The 11714-nt window shown below is 35.4% G+C and overlaps 1 pseudogene; it reads left to right on the top strand.

Annotated features, from left to right (window-relative positions):
• Positions 1-10349: 10349 nt before the first annotated feature.
• LOC106778704 lies at positions 10350-11714 on the top strand (annotated as a pseudogene).

The raw sequence follows: 11714 nt of genomic DNA, 5'->3' as shown, positions 1-11714 counted from the left end.
TTGACAACCTTTTCCGATTTCAAATAAATTCAAAATCAACAAAAATATTTTTAAAAGGTTTAAGCACACGTGCGACCGCTCGCGTAGGCCTTGTGCTAAAAACCTTTTCTCTTTCTATATAAAAAATACAAAAAAATACAAAATCTTCAAAAACTAAAAACATCTTCAAACAACAATATTTTTCAGAAAGAACTACGTAACCCTGATTTCTCAGTATGACTGAGAATACGTAGGAGCAAGGTCAATCCTTGTCGGGCCCAAAAACAAAAAAAATATTTTTGTTTCTTTATTTTGTTGTTCTTGGGATAGTTAAACATTTTGCAAACCATATCTTTATTCGCGCATTTAATTAAAGGTACTGCCTTTAGGCAGGCGTTGTAGGGTGCTAACACCTTCCCTACACGTAACCGACTTCCGAACCCATCTCTGGTTTTCACAGACTAAGCCTTGTCCTTTTTATGGTTTTTTCCATAGTTTTCCAGAATAAACTATGGTGGCGACTCCAAAACTTTTTTCAAAAATCGTTTTCTTTTTGGATCGTCGTCCCGTCGCGATTTTCCAGTTGCGACACCCAAGCGAGCACCAGGGGAGAAGAATGCAAAATTTGCGAGAGGAAAAACACCGTTGATCGCCTGGGCGACGGACCTGGCACCCGGGCGACGAATGGTCGAAGCCTGGGTGAGGAAAACTGGCGCCCAAGCGCCACATGACCCTTGATTCACGCTTGAGCGAGCTCCCAGCGACGCTTGAGCGTGATTTGACCTGGATCGGGCCCTGTTTCTGCTCTGATTTGATTCTTTTGGACCGGGCTTCCATTTGGGACACTTCTGGCGCTATTTAAAGGACCCTGGGGCTCTAGGTTTTGCATCCCTGGCAAGAGCAACCATAGCAATACACTCCTAGCCAAATTTCTAGTCTTTTCATTCTTTCTTTCTTCCATTGATCATTGGGTTCCACCATGTTTATGGGGAACTAAACTCTATTTGTTGTTGGGGAATGATGTAACCTTGTAAACTCTCATGTATTTGAATTGGTTCTTAAATCTATATGCTTTATTTCATTAATTGTTAGAGTAATTTATCTGCTCTTAATGCTTGCTTATACAATAGCATGATGTGTGAGTTGAATGAGTGTTGACAAGTTCCTTTCAATTCTAGTCCTTGTTAAATTACTCCTAAGGGTTATATTGCTCAGACATGAGGGTATGGGTCTTAGTCGTCTTAACATCCTGATCTTCACATCTTTTTACTGGGAATGCTAGGAATTGTATGAACCGGTAATTAGGGACATGCTTATTTACCGAGACATCGGGTTTAAGTGTTTTAGTGAGGGACTTTAGCATTGTTGAGATTGTTGACAACACAAACTCTATATCAAACTGGTTTTTTATGATAACAACACACTACTTAATGACAGTACATAAGTTCCAGTGTTACATGTTCAGCTGATATACTATATTGATTTGAACATTGCTTTTGTTGAACATGTTTTGTTGATCTTGCATGTATGTTCCTATGATTGAATATGTGTTATATGTATGGAACATGCTTGTATTGAAATGTGTGATAAAATGATTTTGATTACTTTTGCACATTTCTGAAGAAAAGCTCACAAGCACTTTTATGAACTTATATTTGTCGTGACTAAGGTCTGGTTCAGTCGAATACACTGGTAATGGATTCAACTCAGCTAAAATCTTTGTACAGATTTTGTGAACATGTGCTTGATGAGATTTTGAGATGAAAATAATTTCAAAGTGATTTTTCAAGTGTCAGTCGACAGTGTGGAACACCTATTCGACTGTGTTACTGTTATTTTTGGAATTCTGTTATGCCTACTTGCTCCAACGGCTATATTTTCAAAAGTTAGTTAGGATTGACTAACAGGGTCAACTGTCATGAATGTGCATTAATTTGGTTGACTGAGGAGCCTTTGTGTTGACTGTCTGTTTAATTGTTTTAATACAGTCGACTGGATTAGTAGGCTATTCGACTAAGAATGACAGGAAAACTATAAATAGAACAGAACATGATTTGTTTTGTAATGACTTTTGTGATCTAACATTTTCATTGTCTTGTTTCAGAGAAAGTTCTCAATTTAGGAAGCTCCAAGAAGACGATGGTGATCTTTCTTGAGAGAGATTCAGATTGAGGAGTCTTTTGCGTATACTGATTGATCAACATTTGCACAAAGGAGGTGCTTCTAGTTTGATCTTGAAGGCTTGGCATCCTGTGAAGATTGTTGTATTTGACTGTAGGCTTGGCAACCTGTGAAGTGTGTTGTGATAGGATTGACAACCTGTGAAGTGTCTTGTGATAGGCTTGGCACCCTGTGAAGAGTGCTGGTTACACGTTGAGGATTGTTCAACGTGGGTTCAGATTGCAGAATAGGGGATTCTTGCTACAATTCTGGTTTTGTGTGTGCAACTATATTTGGTTTTGGGTTAAAGAGGAGATTATATTTTTGCGTGGTGCTTCTATAAATTCCTTGTTGTAAAAACTGCAACCATTTGATAACGGTTGAAAAACAATTATTTTCATGCTTAAATTTGATATTAAATCACTCCCTTTATGGCTTAGAATTAGCTTGAAATCATGCATTTTTATTAAGTTAGAGAGTAAGAGAGTCAAAGATGGTTTTCTTGGTTTTATGCTTGGTTTCCCTTGATTTTATAGGTTTTTGGGATGAATTGGGAGAAAGGTTGAAGTATTAAAAGGTTGGAGTGCTGAAAACTCCACCAGAATGCAGAAAAGTCAACCAGAGTGCATAAAAACAAAGTGCTGAAAAAATCCGTAGCGCCCGAGCGGCACTTGAGCGGCGCCTGAGCGGCAATTTTTGGCGCCTGGGCGGTGGCGCGGCTTGAGGCAAACCGCCCGAGCGGCCAATTTTGGCGCCCGGGCGGTTGTCAATTTTTATAGTGCGGATTCTGTAATCTTTCTGTTATCTTTATGGCTTATAAATAGCTCTAGTGCAAATTGAAACACAATCTTTTGGGCAGAGGAAGACGACACAACACTCTTTTCACCCTTTGGAGGAGGATTTTGGATGCGGGAGCTCCAACTTACCAAATCTAGGTTTTATCTTTTCATTCTTTCCATTCAATTCATCTAGTTCACCATGATTATGGTGAACTAAACCCTTTGTTGTTGGGGAACAATGTAATCTTTTGAAACTCTCATATATTCAAATTCTTATTTATTTTATATGCTTGTCATATACTTGTTTATCAATTGTTGGGTTCTCATCTGTGCTCAATGTTTTTATTGTTTAACTCATTCAGTAAAAGATGTTTCTCTTTATCGATATAGCGACGTACGGTAATGTCATGAACTGGTGGGAAATTCCTTGATTATGCCAATATCGCCTAGGGATAGGGGTAGGACGGTCAATTGTAGTTGCTTCTGATCGCATTGCATTATTGGTTACTAGGGGAGGCTAGGGATAGCAAGCCGGTAATTAATAATAGGCACTTTTAACAAATGGATTGGGTTAAGGGTAAATAAGAAAGTGTGCATGGCAATTGGATAAACAAGTGAAGTTAATAAGAAGAGTAGATATGTGAGAGTGGATAAGATGAAATTGTAAACCCCAACAACACCATTCATCCATAGTTTTTCCTCAACCATTGATTCATTGCATTTGCATGTTTAATTTTTTTTTTTGCATTTAACAATCAAAACTTTATTCTTTTCTCAAGTCTTATGAAATTAGGTTACATGAACGTTAAGGCCTAAGAGTCCTTTGGGAAACAATACTCGGACTTACCCGTTTATATTACCCTTAGTCCACCACAAGCTGATATCACTACAAGGCTTGAGGAGACTATCCAACTGTTCCTGAAAGACTCTATCTCATTCCGGAAGAATATTCAAGCCTCATCGCAAAGATTTGGGGCTCAGTGCAAAGTCCTGAGTCAGATGCTGATTGACTTCGCAAACAACCAGAAGTCTCAAAAGGATTGCAAGGCGGTGGTCACAAGAAGTGGCAGAATGTTGAATGAGAGAGAGGAAGAAGAGAGACTCAGAGAATATGAGAGAGTAGAAGAAGAAAAAAAAGAGAGACTGAGAGAAAAAGAGAAATATGAGAAAGAGAGAGAAAAACAAGAGAGTGAGAGGAGAGAAAAAGAAAAAAAGAGTGAAGAAGAGAATGAGAGAAAAAAGAGAGAAGTTTTTGAAAAATCCCTTCCTTACCCAAAACATTACTCTAGGAAGGAAAAAGAAAAGCAGTTTGAGCGCTTCATGGAGATCTTCAAGAAAATGGAGATCAACATACCTTTCTCAGAAGCCTTGCAGAAAATGCCTTCATATGCAAAATTTTTGAAGGAACTCCTCTCTAAAAAAAGAAAATACATTGAAGATGAGACAATTGAAGTACAAGGAAATTGCAGCACAATCATTCAGAAGTCAATTCCTCCCAAATTAAAAGACCCAAGAAGTTTTTGTTAGGAAACAGGTTGGCTTCGTTTTACACCAAGAGGGGGGGGGGGGTGAATTAGTGTTAGTTCAAATTTAAAATCTTTTCGCAATTGGTATGAAAATTCAAAGCTTTTGATCTTTCCTTGAAATGCAAGTTATTGAAAAATGTAATGTAGCGGAAAAACGTAGTTGACTATAATGGTTGCGGTTTTTACAGCGTCCTTCCAACCTTGGAAGCAAATGCACTATAATGGTTGCGGTTTTTACAGCAAGGAATTTATAGAAGCACTACGCAAAAATATAAATCTCCTCTCTAACCCAAAACCAAATATAGCTGCACACAAAAACCATAATTGCAGCAAGAATCCCCTATCCTACAATCTACACCCACGTTGAACAATCCTCAACGTGTCACCAGCACTCTTCATAGGATACCAAGCCTATCACAACACGCTTCATAGGTTGCCAAGCCTATCACAACACACTTCACGTGTTGCCAAGCCTACAGTCAAATGCAGCAATCTTCACAGGATGCCAAGCCTTCAAGATAAAACAGAAGCACCTTCTTTGTGCAGATGATGATCAAACAGTAAGCGCAAATGACTCCTCAATCTGAATCTCTCTCAAGAAAGATCACCACTGTCTTCTTAGAGAATTCTTGGAGCTTCTGAAACTAAGAGCTTTCTCTGAAACAGGACAATGAAAATGTTAGATCACAAAAGTCTTAGAACAAATCGTGTTCTATTTCTATTTATAGTTTTCCTGTCAGCCTATGTCGAATAGCCTACTAATACAGTTGACTGTATTAAATCAGTTATAACAGACAGTCAACACACACGCTCCTCAGTCAACAAAATCAATGCATATTTATGACAGTTGACCCACTTAGTTAATCCTAACTAACTTTTGAAAATATAGCCGTTGGAGCAAGTAGGCAAAACATAATTCCAAATAGAACATTAATACAGTCGAATAAGTGATTCACACTGTCGACTGACTCAGGAAAAAACTCTTTGAAATTCTTTGTCACAACAAATATAAGTTCATAAAAGTACTTGTGAGCTTTTCTTCAGAAATGTGTAAAAGTAATCAAAATCATTTTAACACATATTTCAATACAAGCATGTTTCGAACATATAAATCATAAGAACATCCATGCAAAATAACAAAACATGTTCAATAAAGATATTGTTCAAAACAGTATAGCACATCAACTGAACATGTAGCACTGGAACATATGTACTGTTATTAAGCAGTGTGTTGTCATCATCAAAAACCAGTTTGATATAGAGCTTGTGTTGTCAACAATATCAACAATCTCCCCTTTTTTTGATGATGCACAACCATGATTCATAACTCAACCATGTTTGCAGAGTTCCAAAAATAACAGAGTAATAACAAATTTTAAAATCAGTTTAGATCATTCATTTACTCTACAAATAGAGCACAAATATCATCAAAAAGATAAAGTATGATATAGCAATTCTCCCCATATAGACTTGCAAACATACACTCATTAAAACTCTCCCCCTTTGTGCATTAACAAAAAAAGGAATGCTTGACATTTATGCAGATTTTAAATCAGAGAAGCATCAAACAAATATTCAGTTTCAAAACAGTAATGATGCTCTCTCAATCACAATTTCATCACAAAAACAGATGTAAACTCCCCTTGAAATGTAGGTGTGTGTGATGAAACATTGTGTAAAGAAGTGATACTCCCCCTGTCATTATGCATGAATTTCAAAAACAATTTGATGCACAATGCAGAATATCACAAATTTATCTCCAGTTTAAGCACAAATTTGTATCATTGGTACATAATTCAAGCACATACATATATTCAATTACACAAATATTAACAATCTCACAATATTATCTCAATAAAGATATGAAATCAGACAAAGAACAGAGATAATATCAGATTATAAATGATTTAAGCAGTCAGTAAGGATAGAAATAAATTCCAGTCTTGGAATTTTTAACCCAGTTTAGACGCAGTCGAATGCATTAAATCATCAGTCGAATGCATTGCTTTCCCAAATGTTGAATTCCAATTGTATATGTCCAAAGCAATGTCCTTCCTGTAGAACATTTCAACAACCTTTTCCAGATCAAGTATAGTGGTTATGCAAGAATAATATTTCATCATATCTTAAGTCAATGTAAAAGAATGCATGGCACTTATAGTAGAGTTGACTTCATTCTCAACACAGTCGAATCAATCAAACAGAGTATCAGATTTTATTTGACAGTTTAAGTGAATGGTTAAGTATATGGATTGATTCAAACTTCTAATATTATAACCTTGAATAGAAACAGATATTACATTGATCGAGCACAGGAAGGAAATACAAGCAAAACAAGAAAAACATAAAAAAAAATGGCTTTATATGCCATTTTTCAAAATGAAATGAACTAGTTTTAGGACACCATTTGACTAAGAGACAGATGGCTAACACAACTCAGATTCACACTACTAAACCAATCATCCCCCTTTTAAACACGAGAATGCATAGTATTTTCATGATTGTCTTCATCTTCCAATCTTTTGTTGATTAACAGATCAACTTTTTCTTCAATCTGATTGAGTTTATTTTCAATAATCTAGAAGTTAATGTGTAACAAAATTCCTGTCCAAGAGGGTCGAAGGTATTTTTGTACAAATGTAAATTTTCTTCATCTTTGAAGAACCACCCTTGTAATGTTCTAGTCAGTCGAAATGAGACAAGAGTGTTCTGATTAATCACGTTTTTGCAGTTACACCTGGATTTTCTTTCACCTTCTATACACACCCCTTGCTCTTCAAGAATCTTGCTTATTGGTAGTGCATAAGGCAAATAAATTGATTTGTTCAATGCACATTCATAGATATGGTCTTTCAGCACTTTTATCCAATTAGTAGGGATGTTGTTCATAAGTAAGTGTAGCAAAAATATATCTTCGGTTGTCATCCTTGAATCAAATATCCTTCTTGGAAGGATTATAGAGGCTAGGATGTGAGCCATTACTCTCTCCTTAATTTTGAGCCCTTCATGAGTGAAATTCCTTATGGCATAGTGGTCATTGGTGACCTTAGCTATTCCTTGTAAATATCTTCCTTTCTTAATAGGCTCGCTTCCTAAGATAGGATTAGATGTGTGGCTTCATTGTCATCAGTTAAACCAGTAGTGTCAAACCAGGTACTATCATCAATCACAATGTTGACACCCTTGACTCTAGAATGGATATTCCCTTCTACTATTTTTAGATTATGATAGAATACTTTCACGAGGTCGAGATACCACCAGCCTCTTAGTTGAACAAATGTTGAAAGATCATAGGATTGCAGCCAACTTGGAAACATGAATCCCTCTCTTTCAAACAGACTTAGGTCAACGAACTTTGGTGTAGAGATAATTTTTATTTTTCCATGAATGAACTTTTCTCTGACATCTTCATCGCTTATCCAACCTTTCGAATCAACTACTCTTTCTGCAGTTGAAAAGTCTTTGAGTTGCTTTAATGGAGATGTAGCCATTTCAGATGGATAACTTTCCACAGTTGACAGAGACTTACACTACTACAGAATTAATCATAGATAGCACTTAATAGATAGCGCTTTTTTAAATAAGCGCTATCTATGAATGTACAGAACAATAGATAGCGCTTATTTAAAAAAGCGTTATCTATACCTATGATAATAGATAGCGCTTTTTAGAAAAAACGCTATCTATAAATAATTAATTTTTTTTTAATTCATAATTTTTAAAATAGATTCATAATAGATAGCATTTATTTTAAAAAACGCCATCTATTATAACACAATAAATAAGATTTTTTTTAAATATATATATATATATATTGAATGTTAAAAATATTTTGAAAAGAGGTTTTCAATCCCTCTTCGTCGGAGTATTTTACGTTTTTCGTTCGAGTTTCTTTTTACTCTTCTTTGAACTCTTTTTATTCTCATATTTTCCAAAATTTTCCCTCTTTTTCCTATTTACTCTCGTATTTTTTAAAATTTTCTCCCTTTCTCTTAAATTTTCAGTTTCACTTAAGGTACAAATTCATCAATCCCGCCATCCCCAAATTTCACTTTCGATTTGCCCCTAAATTTTACTTCGTGCTTGCACTCAAATTTCACTTTGTGTTTATCCCAAACCGACATTACATTTTAGCTCTTAGTGGAGCAAGTCATTATTGTGTTGTCTTCTCCATCATTGCTCATCGGCAGGCCAAAGTTCATCAGTTGCCATCACTGGTAAGGGTTTAGGAAACCAACCTCCTTCAATAAATTAGTACGGTCGTGGCTAGGTTTAATGCTTCGCCAGAAGTTCTGGTGAGAGAAGTGATGGTGTTGTTGAAGGCATCACCTACAAACCACACCTCGAGTCAGCACTCTCCTTTGCCATATCTTCATTGTGCTTGTGGCAATGTTGGCACCTCATTTTCAATTTTGTGTTACTTCTCTCATTCTCGCGAAGCATCACCAACAAACCACTCCTCAAGTTCTCTCTCTTGCAACTGCCACAATTCTTCACATATCCACCTTTTCTCCTCACATTTCTACCTTATTTCAGCTATTTCGGCCTTAGAAACACTATCTTCACGGATTAGTTCTTCGATCTACGGCCTTTGTTAGGATTTCCCTCATTTTTCATCTTTTTCTTTGATTTTAACCGTTTAAATACTCTTTTGCTCCGATTAAACACTTTTCCACCGTTTAATCTCCATTTTGATCTGTTTAATCGGTTAACGTAGTGTTTTAAGGTTCTTTCACCGTTCGATTTAGGGTTTCCTTGCTTCATTCACAGTTTTCGTTTGTTTGCTCTTGGATTCGTATCATTCCACTGCGTTTCACTCTTCGAGGACTTATTGGAAAGGTGGACTTTACTGTTAGGCATCTATCTTCTTCCAGAAGCTCATTTCCTAGCACATGGGAGTTCAACAATACTCAACAATGTATTGGAAACACACATCAGGTCTGTTGTTTCTGTTTCTTTGACCGTAAGTCCATTTTTTTTCTCTCTTGAAAGTAATTTTTAATTTGCAAGTGCTCATTCTGATATTTTCCCCTTTGTCTGAAAAATAGTGTTCTACATACACTGCAATCCTTCATCAGAGAAAACCTGGACCATGCGTACCACCTTTCCGGAATATGTTGTTGCTCTGGCCAATATAGTTGGATCTGTGCTTTTTGCTATAAGTTAATCCTATCTCATATGTTGCCTGGTAGTTTATGGATTTTTGAGCAAAATATATATATATATATATATATATATATATATATATATATATTTTACTTTTCAAATTATCATACATTCTTCCAATTATCATATTTTTTTCTTGTGAAAGTGTGTATGAATTAGGATATTGGGCTACTTGACTCCCCAAAAATTTTAATTTGATCCTATAAATTGCACACAAGCAGAAGCAATTACTTATAATAATGACCCTGGTAATGCCTTGCATCCAAGGTCGCAAGTAAGTTTATTTCCTATTACTGATGTTAGNAATTGATTTCTCACCGTTCAATCCAGATATTTGGTGGTGTTGGTATTGCTTGTCTTCCATTGGGACTTATATTTTCTTTCATTCAACGTCCAAAGGCTGTTATCACTCGTTCCAGTATATCAAGGTGTTATATCCTTTTAGAGCTGGAAACTACTAAATGTTGATTGAATATGTTGTATTATATTTATTGNGTGGTTTGTTGGTTATGGTTGTAGGAAGCTACTAAATTGGGCTNAAAAGCAAAAGATCTGAAGAAAGCAGCTGAGTCACTTCGTCAGGAAGAAAAAGCTGGTTCAAAGGATAGGAAATTTCGTAAAAATGTGAAATCAGTGGAAAAGTACCATTGTGGTTTAGTGCTTTAGTGGTACTTTATATTTCCAACATCGTGTTAAATATTTTATGTGTACNATTGTTCACATGCCATATATTAAGTTGATGTATGCTTTTCTAGTGGCTGCTCAAACTTGTCCANAGTTTATGATTAATTTGTTTGTGTTTATGTTCTTAAACTTACCTATCTTGCATAATTTGCCAGGAGTTGCTTCAATTAGAAGATTTCAAACTTCTTGAAGAGATGTACCCATAAGGAGAAAAGGTGAGTTCCTTGTCCATACTAGACTTCTACACATATACAATGTGCTATAGTTCCCCCACTTACTGATCCTGTATGAATNCAGGCTGAGGCAACATGGGCACTAACAGTTCTAGGGTATNTGGCAAAACTTGTTTTGGGAATTTTAGGGTAAGCAATGACATATAAGGATTGAGTTACTTGGAATGCTGGATACACTAAACTGTCTGTGATGATTTTCAGAAGGTTCTCTCTTGATAAATTTCATAAAGATTGATAGATAAATAGATTAAATGGTTTATTTTCGTTACTAAAAATTGATTGAATTTAAATTAATGAAGGAANGACTGATAAGAAGTTTAAGTAAAATTATATTTGGTTATAGAATATATAATTTAACTAGGAGAAAATAATGATATTTTAGAGAAAATAGACAAAATTAGTTGAATTGAAGTGCTACTAGATGTATGAGGGTGGCAATAGACACCCCTTCGATGGGGGCAGTGAATACAGTTGCATTACTATTGCTGGGATATTATTACTCTTGCTATCTTAATCTAAAACAGGTTTTATGACGTCCATGTATCATCTAACTTAAGATTTGAAAATTGTGCCAGGTTAATCGTTTCTGTGGCGTGGGTTGGTCATACTATTATCTATCTATTAGTTGATCCTCCTATTTCTCCTTTCTTGAATGAAGTTTTCATCAAGCTGGATGATATCTGGGGTATGTTGGAATACGCTCTTAATATTTGATTACCATAAGTTATATAGTTTAGATATATTATATTATAATTTCCATTATATTATTCTTCGTGATGTCTTCTTCTTTCATTAGGTCTTCTTGGTACACCTGCATTTGCATTCTTCTGCTTCTACCTTCTTGNTGTGATTGCTGGAGCCATGGTGCTTGGGCTGAAGTTTTTATTACTANTCATCCAATGAAGTAATTAAACATTGCAGTCTATTATACCATTTCACATTGATTTTAATTTGTATTGGTCACATACTAGGACTTGTTAATTTTTCTAACATTAATTTCTACTAAAATTTAATTAACTAATTTTATATTATTATTTTTTTTTTGCAGTATTTTTCTAGTTACAGATGTCGACAACATCGTGACAATCAAATCATTGAAGTTAGAGAAGATTGATGTTTATATTTAATTAGTACACATTTATAGGTTATGTTATGAATGTTATACTTGTATATATTGTCTTATAAAG

The sequence above is a fragment of the Vigna radiata genome, unplaced genomic scaffold, assembly GCF_000741045.1.
Source record: "Vigna radiata var. radiata cultivar VC1973A unplaced genomic scaffold, Vradiata_ver6 scaffold_435, whole genome shotgun sequence".
NCBI lineage: Eukaryota > Viridiplantae > Streptophyta > Magnoliopsida > Fabales > Fabaceae > Vigna > Vigna radiata.
The sequence above is the reverse complement of the archived record's forward strand: the minus strand, read 5'-3'. Positions and strand labels throughout refer to the sequence as shown.